The 14677-nt window shown below is 45.6% G+C and overlaps 1 long non-coding RNA gene across 1 annotated transcript; it reads left to right on the forward strand.

The window, feature by feature from the left end:
- The first annotated feature begins 692 nt into the window (after window positions 1-692).
- LOC124699924 lies at window positions 693-1753 on the forward strand. Its single transcript, XR_007001567.1, has 2 exons — window positions 693-766; window positions 1246-1753. It is a non-coding gene; the product is annotated as an uncharacterized LOC124699924 (long non-coding RNA).
- The last annotated feature ends 12924 nt before the right edge of the window (window positions 1754-14677 follow it).

Raw genomic sequence — 14677 nt, forward strand, 5'->3', positions numbered from 1 at the left:
TTTCCTTAGCTTTGCCTATGGAATTGCATTTAGTAGAGCGGAACTATCTTCTAATATGAAGTGCTGATTGTCACGCCAAGAGAGTGTTCTTCAGCTGGATTATTTTGGTATTTGTTTCTATTTTCTTTCTTTTGTGGCTAGGCTGCTGGGAGTCCTTTTAAGTTTTTTTTTTGTTTATGCTTCCTGGGGTTAAGATGGGGATTTACAACTTTTTGGATTAAAAGCGTACCATTTACTTTAAATCTGGGAGCTTCATAGTATTTTTTGGGTTGCACTTGTTGGTGCTGGTAGACTTGAAATCTGGGAGCTGCAGATTTGAAGTTCGGCCATGGTTGTATGCAACACTGTCTTTAACTTGTGGTCTTAAATATATTTGCCTATTGGTTGCCATGTATCAAAAACTTTGGGTGGATATTCATTTCATTCAATATAAAGTTCTGTTGTGATTGTTGTATCAAAAGCTTTGGGTGGATATTCGTTTCGATCAATATAAAGTTGTGTTGTGCTTGCTGCAGTTTGTAACCATTCATATGTGGTCAATGGTTTAGTTGCTTGGGAGTTTCTTTTCTTCTAGTTCCAACGAGCATCTTTATATGATGGTACAAAGCCTTGTTTTGAAAAAAAAAGATGCTTGTGTGCGTTTGCAGGTAAAATGATGTGCCACTGGAGCCCACCACCAGTCTCAGCACCCACATACACTAGCAGTGGTATTGGACGGTGCCCCTCCCGGCAACCCCTGATTAGCATCGGCTACAATCCATCTCAGGTAACTCACTAGCTTGAGTTTTTCTACTCTGCTCTAAGCTCATGATCATGGACTGGTCTCCGTAAGTTTTTGGTTCTTACTCTGCCATAAATGCGTGCTGGTCCGTTGAATTAGTGAGTTTGGTTAGTAGAGCCCTTGTGTTGTGGCTTGTTGGTGCTGGTTTTCGATTTTGCACATAGTATCATTTCCTACTTCTACTTCTGCCTGGTTGGTTTATTGTTCTATTTAGCTGTTGTGGCTAGTTGTTTATCTGTGTGGGACCATAGATTTGAACTAAACCTGAAGATAATGAGTAGTATATTTGTTGATAATGCTTTGCTATACCGCTACTTCTTTTGCTAAAGTATGAACTTGTGCTGCACCATGTGGTTGATGCAATAACATATTTGTTGACTCTTTATGTTTATTATATGTATACAATCTATTCCTTGTTTTAAGTCAAATGCCTAATCGTGTATGGATTTCCTTAATGTGTGTAGCTGCTAGAGAACGCCAAGCTTGCTTGGCATGGTGTTGGTCGTCGATATGACCCTGGTCCAGGAATCCAACAGCAGACGGCACGCGGCATCGTCGATAAGCAAGGATGTCTGGTGTTTAGGCATGTAGATAAGCTGACTGGTTTGCTCAGATTCACTGACCTCCTCGATGGGGCAATTATGCACTTGGCAGCTGGCTGCCGCCGTCGGCGGTGTAGCTGGTGGTCTTGCGGCGGCAACAAATTGTTGACTTAGTTTTTTGACAGGGAAAGTCACTGACTTGATACATGTTTTCTCTGTTGTGATGTGTAGCTGCATGCTGCACTGTTTTGTAGTTGTTGAAAGTTGAGAGCATGAGCTAGCTCCATGTGTGAGGAGTCTGTTGACAGGGGAACTAGCTGTGAGTTGTCTCCTTTTTGTCGGTGACACGTAGCTCCATGCTGCACTCTTTTGTTGCCATTTGTTACTTGAGAACCTGGGCTGGCTATATCTATGTGGCGATTTGTGTGTTTGCTGTTAGTTTTGATGTCATGATATGTTTGACAGTGATGCACTTTATGTTGTTCCTTTATTTTTGTGGTGTGCTTGGAATGCCCGATTATAGTACAGGTCATGGCAAAATTTGAAGTTTTATATCCTAACTAGCTACATAGTTTAGTATGTGAGATTTGAAAAGTAATCTAAATAAACACCGAGTTGTGCCACCTCCTGGTACGTGCCCAGGCACACTATGTTCAGCTGCTGGAGACGACTGGGAAATTTGAACCCATTTTCGAGCTGGGACAGCATGGTGTGCCTTACGGCTCCATCCCGATCAGCCAAGGTACATGTTATTTGCTCTCTTGGGAAGTTGATCGAGCCGGAGATATTGTATAGCCAATACTAGCTAGGTTCAACCCATCGGGCTCGACTCGCAAGTCTAATTTCGATTGCTGAAAATTTTATCATGCACAGAGTGCATCCGTGTCAAATCTAATTTACTGCGATTTTTAAAAATAATATGACTTTTTTATTCATCATTTTTACAGATGTTACGTGATTTCAAAAAAAATTCAAATCTAGGACTTGATCAGCTATCTGCCGATCGGTCAGCTAGCAAACCGACCACCTTTATGCACGTACTGCTGGCCGCATGGCACGGCTGATTAGCTTACTGCGCGCTGATCGGCCTGCCTGCAACCAACCATCCATCTGCATGGCCATATTTAGCTAGGACGTGTTTGGTTCAACAAGTGAAGGGATTATGTTACGAGAGGAGTTGGCTACCAGAGGAGTTGGCGATGGCTCGGCTCGAACGAATCCTCTGTGAGCGAAGAGGTCGAGGTTGGAGATGCTGTGAGCGCTTGTGCTGGGCTGTCGCGAGGCGGCGTAGGTGGTTCTGGCGACGAGCGCGACAGGGGCGTGTGGAAGGTTTCGTTTGCCGTCCAGCTTACCCTTCCCGTCGTACAACACCACGCACCCGACGACGACGGCTGCCGTGAAGGCAAGGACAAGAATGAGGGAGACTGGGAATTTTTGCGAGAGTAGGAGTTGTCGCTGATGGATTACCTGTGATGCCAAAGTCTAGAAGAGGAATTGATTAGCTTTGGCGCGTGGGCTTCCGCTAACATTGGAACCAACCGTCGATCTGTCTCCATTAATACTGGACGTGATTACCGATTGGTAGAGAAGGAAGAAATAATAGGTACTTGATTTGATTGGTAGAACAGGTCCGCCTACCCTCCATGTCATCGATCCTGCTGGGCATAGGTTAATCGCTGCGGTCCATCTAGGCATCGCTAGAGGCATCAAAACCGAGCTGCGAAATTTCGGCCGAGCCTCAACTCCTTCCCGCCGCTCCGCGTACTCCTCCCTCTCTGAAAATTCGAACCTCCAAACACACAGCCTCCTCTTGCGTCTATAAGTACAAGGGTATCGTCGTAGTCCGCGTGTGGTTAGCGCGTGTGACTATGACTTAGACTTTGACTCTTTACTCGTCGAGGAGAGGAGTGGAGCGGAGCCTTACTCTGCCGCCGGCTCCATCTCGCCGCGTCCTGTACGTGCTTTGTCGATCCGATCGCCGTCCGTCATGCTGGCTGCGCGGAGAATTAACCCACCTGCAGGCACGTACTCCCTTCTCTATCCGTGAGTTTCTTGTACTTTTGTCAATCCATGGCGTGAGCGTGATTAGGAAGTCGCGATTCGATGGGTCAGCGCGGCGGGGCGGGAGAGACCGCGTCACGAGAGCAGAGCCCGGCCTGTGCGCGCGTGGAGGCAGCGAGGGCACTGTGACGCGTCAGAAAGAAGCTGCGCGAGAGAAAGCAAAGCACGGCGCGAGAGCCGAATTCGCTCGCCCCGAACGATGCGCGCCTGGATGCAGCGAGGGCCTGCGGGAGAGTGGTTCGTGCGTGACGCCAGGCTCGCCCACGCCACGGAAGCCTGATTGCCCTGCTAGCTGAGTCGTTGCGGTGAAAAGGGCGCTCCATGCTCCAGCGATCTGATTTTTGATTCAGCGATTGGGAATTTGACGGGAGGAGGGCATGGTCTCGGGAATATCTTCTTTTTTCTAAGATGTGAGTTTGTGACTAGGTTCAGCCCAGTATACCATCTAATTGGCGGCCCATCCTCTCTAATCTCTAACCTAGAAAAAGAAAAGACACTCTTGCCCTGCAAAAAAAGACACTCCCGTCACCTCCCAGGCGCTCGCCGGCGCCGTCCGCCGCTTTCTTCCGCCGTCCGCCGCCATGTCCATCCCCGCGGATCGCTCTCCCCCGTGGGAGGAAGGCCGTATCTCAACTCGAGTCAGGTGCGCGGAGCAGCAACAACGGAATCATGGCGACCTTCCTCTCAGATCCCCTCACCTCTCCACCGTCTCTGTTTGTGCAGGTCCTCCTCCACTCCTCCCGGCGGCACGGCGGTGGAGGGACTCACCGACGACCTCCTCGTAGAGATCCTCTCGCGCGTCCCGGCCAAATCGCTCTGCCGCTTCAAGTGCGTCTCCAACAACTGGCTGAGCCTCATCGACCACCCTGACCACCGCAAGAAGCTCCCCCAAGCCCTGGCCGGCTTCCTCCACAGCAGCACCTACACCGACGAGTGGCGGCTGGAAGCACCCATCCACTTCACTAGTTTCCCAGGGAGACGCTGCCCTCCGGTCGATACCTCTTGCACCTTCCTGCCCAGCCACCGGCGTGTCGATATACTCGGACTCCTGCAACGGCCTCCTCCTCTCGCCGCTGGTACGACATCTCCTCCGAGGGCGGCCCGTTCTGTTATGTCGTGTGCAACCCCGCCACGGAGAAGTGGACCGTATTGCCGGACTCCGGCAAGGCCACCAAGGAGGTGGGCGCAGTGCGCTTGGGCTTTGACCCGGCCCTCTCGTCGCACTTCCATGTGTTTGAGTTGGTAACGGACCGGGTGGCTTACCGGAACCCCGATGTCGTTGGAGTGGGAGTGTACTCGTCTAAAACGGGATGCTGGGTTTATAAGGAGAAGCGATGGAACGTGCATATCGGGCTCATTGATCATCGGTTAGCATCTGTCTTTTTCAACGGCTATCTCGCATTTTCAAGCCGACCGCTACGAGCTTTCCGCTTGTGTAGCCGTGGTGGACACGGAGGTGGAGACATGGATAGACTTCGCCGTCCCCGATGGTGGTCTGATCGATGGTTTCATTCAGCGGTCACAGGACCGCTTGCACTATGCCAGTTTTCACGTAGATGGTGCTGGCATTCGGCTAGTGGTTTATGTCCTCGAAAACTATGAAAGCAAAGAATGGATACTGAAGCATAGCGTCGAGACTTCCTGCTTGTTCGGAGGGATAGAGTATTGCCTGGTTGGAGGGATGGATTATTCCATGGATGGGGGCTTTGATTGGGTTGCCATTGATCCCGAATGCAACTTGCTATTCTTCACTATTGGGTGGGAGAACAAATTCATGTGCTACAGTATGGATCGTCGCCAAGTCAAAATGATCTCCAAACTTGTAGATGGCAAGCCGCCGTATCTGCCATATGTGCCGCTGTATGCAGAGTTGCAGTCACTGCGGAATTGACATCAATATGGGACTGCTGGTGCCTCTGCAAGAATGGATCTTTAATATGAGTCAATTCTCCGTGCTGTTGAACAGCAGGCTTGGTGTGTTGTGTCTGCTTGAATTGAGCTCTTGGTTTCTCTGACTCATGTATGCAAGCTTTTGAGTTTGGAGAATGGTGGTTGTCCATTATGTAAGTAACTTGGCTCATTTTGCTGTGATTAGTTAGTCTAAATTGTACTGTACTTTCTGTTGTCTCTACTGCTACGATCATATTGTAAAATATTTGCACCGCGTAGTGTTTGTGCAAAGGCACTATGATCATTTTGTAAAATATACGATTACCATGCAGCTTAAACTTATATCTTCTGTTTCGCGGCCGTTGAAAGCATGAACATCTTATTGACAATGATTTAGGAAATGATCACCTGTCTGCTAATGAAATGACGTGCGACGCTCAGCTAATGGTATAAATATGCGAAATCATTTTTCTTTGCTTCTGATGGTTTGAAAAAAAAAGTTATGCTGCTTCGGATGAAAAAGTTGGGCTGCTTCAGTTGAAATCTGATGGCGAAACTCTTCGGGTGAATAATATATGCCACTTCCTCTGATACTAACTACTTGTTTGATGTTAGCAGAACATCAACAAGCTGTGTTTGGATCATAATTATCACTATGTCAGGATTTTTTTTGGATGATTTTTAGGTAAATAAGAAATGCTGTTCACTTTCCTTGGAAGTCTTGCATCTAGTTATACTCGTAATGTGGCAGCTTTGCAGCATCATTTCTGAATTCCGATTCCTGGCGTCTTATAACACTAGAACAACTAGTAGCAGGGACTACGGTTTAAGCTTACTGTACCCTCATTGTTAGCTCACCTCTGGTTACCGGGTGCGGCACTCGTGTTCAGGAAAGAGATCCATATTTTTGCTGCTTTGGATGGAATTTGCTGTATGTGAAATTTTTTACCACAAAAACCTGGAAGTGACAGTTAATTAGGTAAATTTTAGCTAGGCAAGCATACATTCTTGTGTGTCCTGCTAACCCTTTGCCATGCTAACCCTTTGCCATACGGTTAGTTAGCATTTGAGTTAGCTGCCTTTTCCTATGGCAGTTCCATGCTTAAGTGGAGGCATATTATCCATAGATATGATATCTACTGCTAAATATTTTCTTTAATCAAGTTAAATGAACAACGCACCATTAAGTAGAGTCTCTTGTTTTCTATGTCTGATGTATGCATGATTTTTAAGTTTAGAGCAATGGTGGTTGTTAATTATGGAGTCAACTAACTTTCTGTTGTTTGTACTGGTTTTTGCAAACCAATGGTTCTGGTACTTTTGTGTATTTGCATCGGGTAGTGTTTATGCAAGTTACTATTGATCATTTTATAAAATATACGATCAGTGATTAGCATGCAGCTTAAACTTAGATTTTCTGATTACAGCTGTGGAAAACATGGACATCTCGGCAGTGATTTAGGAAACGATCACTTGTCTGCTAATGATATAATCTGTGAACTTCAGCTAATGATATAAATATGCAAAATCATTTCTCTTTGCTTCTGATGTTTTTTAAAAAAACTGTATGTGCTGCTATCTGATGGTGAAACACTTTGGCTGAATGCAAAGCCACTTCCTCTGATGCTAACTACTTGTGGAATGTTCGCAGAACATCAACAAGCTGTGCTTGGATCATAATGTTCAGTAGTATGTAAATTTTTGTTTTCCGAGGAAAAAGTGAACCATTGCCATGTGGTTTCTGTTTTAGAAGCAAAAGCTTCTAGTTATACAATTATACTACTGCAATGTTCCGCATACACTCCATCCCAATGCAAGTTGTGAAGCTTTGCAGCATGAATTCTGAATTTTGATTTTGGGCATCGGCATACACTGAAAGTCTGAAACAACAAACGGCTGATTCAGCTCCAAAGTTACCCAAAAACTGAAACTATTGTGTTCCCCTTATCAGTTTCAAGGATGCTGATGGCTGGCGTTCGTAGATCTCTGATCGATGCATTCGTGGCCTTGTTAGGCCCCTATACACATTGGTCGCCCAAAAGCATAACTCTGAATTCTTGATTGCAGGCGCACCGTAAGTGTTATGTTCATTGCATAGACATCTGTAGTTCTGTACACTTGAAATTTGTAGGGATTTGACAATTTGCCACACTTTAACCCATGCAGTTAGAATACCGCCAGAGGTTCCTGTAGCTTCCACATGCTCAATCTTACTGAGAAAGGAAGCAAGCTTGAAGGAAGAAATACAGCTCAGCTTTGTTTCTTGGAGCAAAATGATTTCCAACTCATGTGGGAGAGGGTGTCATGGACCAGTTCACATTTTTGTGTCATCATCCATGCCCCTTGGATTCCAAGAAGATAAATTTAAATGCTTAAACCCATTCGGCATGGCAAACTAAGGCATAGGACAGATGTTTCGAAAAAGAAGAATACAACAGATGCATACACAACTGACCCCAAACTGTAGGGACCAAACTGACTGACTTGATACAACAGACTACCAGCTGCAGATTGACAACAATCTTCTTACCCTTAACTGCTACCCAACTGCAACACTGAAACTGACTGACAACCTCATCATCATGAACTAAAGAGAAATAGACAATCTGCTAAGGGGAAGATGCACTCACTCGCCATCGCCTTCCCAAAGTACAGGAGGTCGCCAACCTGCAGTGGCTGACTGGCTGCTGGGTGGCGTCCACCTCCGGCTGTGCTCCTTTGCCGACAACATGATCTATCTGATTTGTCCATCAGATAGTCCATCAACCACCCTAGCCTTCCTCTGCACTTCCTTGTCGACGACCTAGATGTATTTGCCATAGAAACTTGCTGGGCGCGTCATGGCTTCTTTGAGAATTCTAGTTTCCTGCCCAAGTACACGAGTGTTGATGTCTTGGACTGCTGCAATGGCCTCTTCCTCTGCCTCTGCTATGGCGTCTCCACCAAGATTGGAGAATTCAGCTACATTGTTTGCAATCCAGCCACGGAGAAGTGGGTCGTGTTGCCGGGCTCCGGCCAGGCCACCTACGATGTGCTCGTCGCACGTGTTGGGCTTGGATCCCACCCACTTGAACCGAACTGAAGCGGAGCAGGCCTGGTTGGAGAAAGCGGCCCAACTCATGAGCTTGCCGTGCAAACCTTTGTTTCGGTCGCATGTGATGGATCCTCCCGCGCGCGTACTGTATGACTGCCAGCTGGATCCAGCAATTAATGACCACCTCTGCTCTCGCAAACGACCCATGGACGGAGTAGCTGCTCACGTGCGCCGCGCATAGATTACGTGATCCTTTTGATTCTCTCGCGCGTGGCCTGACTTAATAATGTACCCGACCGGCCGGGAATCCATGCGTTCGCTGTTAGTGTCGCTGCCAAATCAAACCATCTACTCTCGATATTTCTTCTTCTCCCGCTAGCTCCTAGCAGCCAAAATCACCAGATAATCGCCCCCTTTTTTCATTTTCGATTTCGCTCTCCACTTTTTTCCTACCCGACCGGCGGGCGACCTTGTTTCTCTTTTCATCACCATACTCCAAAGTCACCAACAAAAACTCACATTTTCTCCTCGCTAATCAATTAATTAATTAATTAATTAATGCCTTAATTACTATCTCCTCGCGAAACCAACCTCATCATCATGCTCCACTCCACCCGGCCACGCTATCCTACTTACTATTTGTCTCGACAAACCAAACGGCCGCCCGGCAATTCATTCATCACACCCTACTACTCCTACTACTACTAGTCCTTAATTAACGTTAGTTGACCAGACGACTCGCACGTTTCTTCTTTTTCTCAGACCATCCAATTTCTCCTCTCCATCCAACATCCCAAGCCCTGATATACACTTTTGCCCCGCTATGAAGCCACAACAACCGAACCGGTAAAACTGGAGAGGGTAACCTCTTTATCTTTATTTACAATGCTGATCAAACAAAATAGTACAACGCAAGAACCCAAACTTGCCACCGAGGACATTGCCACGAAACAGAGTTCAATCGAGACTCCACGACGAGACGCCACCAAGAGGCTGGGTTACGATGCACCGCTCCGCCGTCATCGAGACCTAGGGTTTTCACCTATAGTAGAGCTGTACCACAGGGCAAATGCCCACAACGACGCCCCCCCCAAGTTAACATCATAAGCTATGGGCAGAAATCAACCTTTCCATAAGCAATGAACACAAAAAGGCAACACATTTCATCTTTTATACGTCTGCATTATGTGTTGAATCCAAAAAAAGAGCACAAATTTCAGCAAGGTATTGCCTCACACAACACAACACAACAATTTCAGCAAGACTAAGACATGTTTCAATTGATTTCACCATACGAAGTCAACCATAACAAATAATCAATGATGCCCAACACCTTTACAGCACAGCAAGGTAAAACAAAATAAAATCTTGGTGCAGGAGAATCAATAGCCGCAAACATACACAGTGCAGTCCAAGAAAAATAGGGAGTACTCGAGAGAGAAAGAGAGACCTTCAGGGTGACCCAGTACTGTAGGAGACATCCCAGTCGAAAAAGGTAGGGCATGCTGGACGCCGGCAGCAGCGAAGCAGCTCAGCGATTTACAGCTACGCCTACAATCTCCTTGGCTCCAACTTCACATGCTCAGGCGCAGCCATTTCCAAGACCATTTGCCCTGACACAAAAAATGAGAGCAAATTGACTTCTTGTACCTAATAAAAGATGCAGCTACAAATGTACACGAGACCAGAATCCTAGGTCCACAAAATAGGCATCGAACAGGAACATGACCTTGACGATGAAGGCGGTTGACAGAAGCAGATGAAGGTGCTCATGTACCGGCGCTCTAAGAAGTTACCGACCAATCTCTCAAAACCATATTCACTTCGCCGGCTGCTCAAGAAAGAACCAATAGCAAAATGCAATAAGTGAACTTTGAAGCATACTGAATTTAACTAGCAAGTACCAACTAAAGCTAGAACACTCGTGGCTGATTTCTTCCTATCTATTTTTTTTTTTATCATTTTTCACATACCTAAGGTTTCAGCAAGAAACTACAACAGTATTAAACATTTCAGCTCAGTTAAGTAATTGGGTGCAGATAAGGACAGCTCTCAAACACCAAAGATTGCATGGTTAATATACTCAAATGAAGCACACCATAACAACTCCAATATCCTTTATAATCCAGAACGTGGAATTAAAAGATGGTCACAAATCAGATTGCTTTTCTGTACTGGTAACAGTATAGAAACCAAAAAATAGTGCTAAATGACACTGACCAAATCTTCATTCATGCCATACACAAAGTCTGAAGGAATCTCAATCGCCACGGCAAGAAGGCCATGTCACACAATGAATGCATGGTTTCTCAACTGCTAGCATATTCAACATGATAAAAAAAAATCCGATTTTTTGCAAGACTACACAGGGAGGAGAGGGGCCTCACCGGCAGCAGCTTGTCCTGGAGATGGTCGGCATCAGCAGCACGGAGTTGTAGGAGACATCCCTGTCGGCAGCAGGACGTAGTGGACACCAGTAGCAGCTACGCCAGCTCAAACGTCACATGCTCAGCCGCAACCATCTCCGAGACCATCTGCCCTGCCACATAAAATGAGACCAAATCAACTTGTTGTGCCTAATAAAAGATGCAGCTACAAATGTACACAAGACCAGAATCCTAGGTCCAGAAAAGAGGCATCAGATCATAAACATGACCTTGACGATGAAGGCGGTTGACAGACCAGAAGAAGGTGCTCCTGGACCAGCGCTCTGAGAAGTTGCCCACCAAACTGTCCAAACCATCCACTTCTCCGGCTGCTCAAGAAAGAATCAATAGCAAATGGAATAAGTGAACTCTGAAACGTACTAAATTTAACTAGCAACTAAAGCTAGGTCCTGCCATGCTAAAGCTAGAACACTAATGGCTGATATCCTCCTATCTAAAACAAAATAAAATTGATCAATTTTTCAGATACCTAAGGTTTCAGCAAGAAACTACAACAGTCCAGTTAACTAATTGGGTGCAGACAAGGACAGCTCTATAACACAAGACCAAAGATTACGTGATTAATATACTCAAATGAAGCACGCCATAGCAACTCGATATCCTTTATAAACCAGAATGTGGAACTAAAAGGTTGTCACAAATCAGATTGCTTTTCTGTACTGGTAACAGTTTGGATACCAAAAAAAAAATGCTAAATGGCACCGACCAAATCTTCAGTCATGCCATACACGAAGCCTGAACCAATGTCGATCGCCACGGCAAAAAGGCCATGGCACACAACAATGAATGCGTGGTTTCTTAACTGCTAGCATATTCGACATGTTAAAAAAAATCCGACTTTTTTTGCAAGAACACGCAGGGAGGAGGAGAGGGGCCTCACCGGCAGCAGCTTGAGCTGGAGATGGTCGGCATCAGCAGCACGGAGTTGTGGCCGGCAGCAGGAGCTCGGGAACATGGTCGCCGGCAGCAGCTACGAGCAGCAGCTCGTGTAGGCAGGGGCTGCAGTCGTATGCGCCGGTGAGCTCCACCGCGGCGCTGCCATCCATCGAGGCTGGTTCGTCGGGGAGGAACAGCGGAGGGGCTGGGGTGAAAGAGGCCGGCGGCGAAGAGGGAGGATGGGCACCAGGCCGCGGCCCGGGCGACAGTGGAAGCCTGGCCGCCGGCGAGTAGGTGCGGCTCGATCTGGATCGGGTTGTGCGCAGCGGGTGAGGGAGAGAGGTGCTGGCTGAGGTGTTGGCCGGAGTTGGGAGGAAAGGCTGGGTCGGCGGGATGGAGGGGGAGGGAGGAGATCGAGAGGAGAGGAGGCGGCGCTGGGGACGCACAGCTCGACATTCCGTCTCCCCGGTGACGGGCTAAAGTTCTGGTCTCTCCCCACTTTCGGTCCAAAACTAAGGGTATGTTTGGTTTGAGCCCCAAGTAGCCCCACCAATATTTTGGCATGATCAACACAAGGGCATGACCAATATTTTGGTAAAAGGTTGTTGTTTGGTTTGTTGCCAACATACTGCCCAAAATGTTGGCAAGGTAGCCAGGTGTTTGGTTTGCAACCAACTGAAGAATAATATTACCTTCATTTCAAAATATAATTCTTTTTAAAAATCTATAATATTTTGAAATAAAGGTAGTAGTTTCCAAAAATGATTGACACACACATTATCTAAATTTGACAAGATACATAGTAGTACCCTTGTTTATAAAATGATGTTGAAAGTTTATCTAAGTTTGGATATACCTAGACACTTTTAGTGTATAGATATATTTGAATTTAGTCAATTTTTAACACTCTTTTACGGACAAATTAAGGGAAGTGAAATAGTACTAAGGTGCATTTAAATTGTCGAAATGAAAAAAAACTCTCGAAAAGATTGACAACGGCTGGAACTTGTGACAGATGCAATTTGTTTGGCTGCGTTTCTTGCTAATCGTGTAGGCCCCACAGATTAATTACTAGCCAAGCAGTCAAAACACCCGCCTGCATGCAATAACCATGATAATTTAAAAAGGAAAATATATGGGGCCCACCTGGATTGGGACGGAAAGTTGCGTTGCCAATTTTTTGGCGCATCTCTCGCCCTCAACTCGCCCGCGTGTTGGCCAAATTTACACGGGCGCGCAGCCGCGACGTTTGGCGAGCCAATTTTTGGTGGCAGTCCAAACAACAGCCAAATCTCACGGGCTCGCCAATTATTTGGTAGGGTCTATTTTGGCTGACATCCAAACGCACCCTAAATTTGTTTGGCGCGTGAGCTAAATCCTGCGCGGGAATTTTTTGTTTTGCATAGCATACAAGCGAGCTTTATTACTTATAGCACTCTCTTCCATTAAAAATGCCCCGGTTCCGGGAATTAAAAAGTATGTATCTCTCTTGTATATTCGCTACCAAACTGAAATATAGAGGAGGAGATAGGTTCCGGAAATTGAACTCATCAATTCTTAACAAGCGCGGTGTAGTGGAGCAAACAAGTTTCTGACCGAGCTTCACCGGATGTACATATCACAGAGTTGTGATGGATGACTCACCCGATTGATCGCCTGAATGGAAATCTCGGTGTCGAGGTCGTCATGTACGTCTAAGGGTTTGAGTCAAGGTGTCTCGGTTCGTCGGAATGGGGCTACAATGATGGAGTTATGAGAGATATATTACGACGCTAGGTTTTCGAAAGTCCCACGTGAATTCTAGATGAACAACGTCATTGGCTATTCTAATTTTGTGGAAGAAATCCCATAATTTGTTCCCTTCCTTCCTCATGTGGATACGGGACCGGTTGACTTTAAGCAAGCAAGAAAACCTTTATTCTTTGACTCCATAATATGGTGGCGCCGTGAAGTCGACCTCGAGTGAAATGCGCTTGTAGATGAGTGCATGTTAATTACCATAATGAAAATCGTAGCTAGCTCATGGCGCCAACATAATATGTGCGTTCATTAGTATGAAGTATCATCTGGTGGACCCCACCGAAAACACTCAACAAACTTCCACGCAATGCACATGGAGTGCGAGGTACCGCAACAAGTAAAGGTGTTTGTTCATCGTATCGTACGAAAAGAATGAAATGAATAAAAAAAAGCATGCATTGACTAGCTATATTTGGATTCTTTTTTTTTTTTTTTGACAGAAGCTATATTTGGATTCTATGTGCATACAAGAAAAGGAAAAGGCCATTGTCACATAGACTTGTATACTTGCCACAAGATGGCTAAATACATGAACCACCCACTACATGAATCCTTCATACATTGTCTCCAGGGCCACCCGCTCGATCGCTACGCCATTGCTTAATTTTATGACTGCTAAGAGACGACTATCACTTATCATTTCACGTGTCATATCATTGTGGTGCAGTATTATTTCTAGTTATTACTTATCATTTTATGTGTCTATTCGGCCTTTCCTATTTAAAAAACTCTTATATATCTATAGTATGACAACATCCAAAAGTGCTAGGGTTTCCGACCCTCGCCTAAATTCATGTGCCTCCCCCACCCGATGGACCCTATAACATATGTACCCAAGATTTTTGTTAGAATTGGTGATCTCATGTGATTTTACTACATTTTTATGTTAGAATAGGTCATATGAACATGACCAAATCAAAAGGTTTCCAAATTTGCACTATAAGTCTAGAATCATCACGTGGGGTAGTCCTTTTTGTGAAGCAAGCATCGCTTGGAATTTTTTCGCATACGTGAAAGGATTTCTGACCCTTATCACGCGAATTTATGGGCGCACTTTAAGTAAGCCCATCAATGTTTAGCATTTTCGTTAAAATTGGTTATTTTATGTGACTTTACTCTCTTTTTATGTTAGAACAGGTCATATGAACATGGCCAAACTAAAAGTTTTCAAAAACTTATAAGAGTTGAATCAGTGGAGGGATATTTGCACTACAGGTATTATCTTCCTACAAGATAAACCTCTTTG

Source organism: Lolium rigidum, chromosome 1 (genome assembly GCF_022539505.1).
Source record: "Lolium rigidum isolate FL_2022 chromosome 1, APGP_CSIRO_Lrig_0.1, whole genome shotgun sequence".
Lineage (NCBI taxonomy): Eukaryota > Viridiplantae > Streptophyta > Magnoliopsida > Poales > Poaceae > Lolium > Lolium rigidum.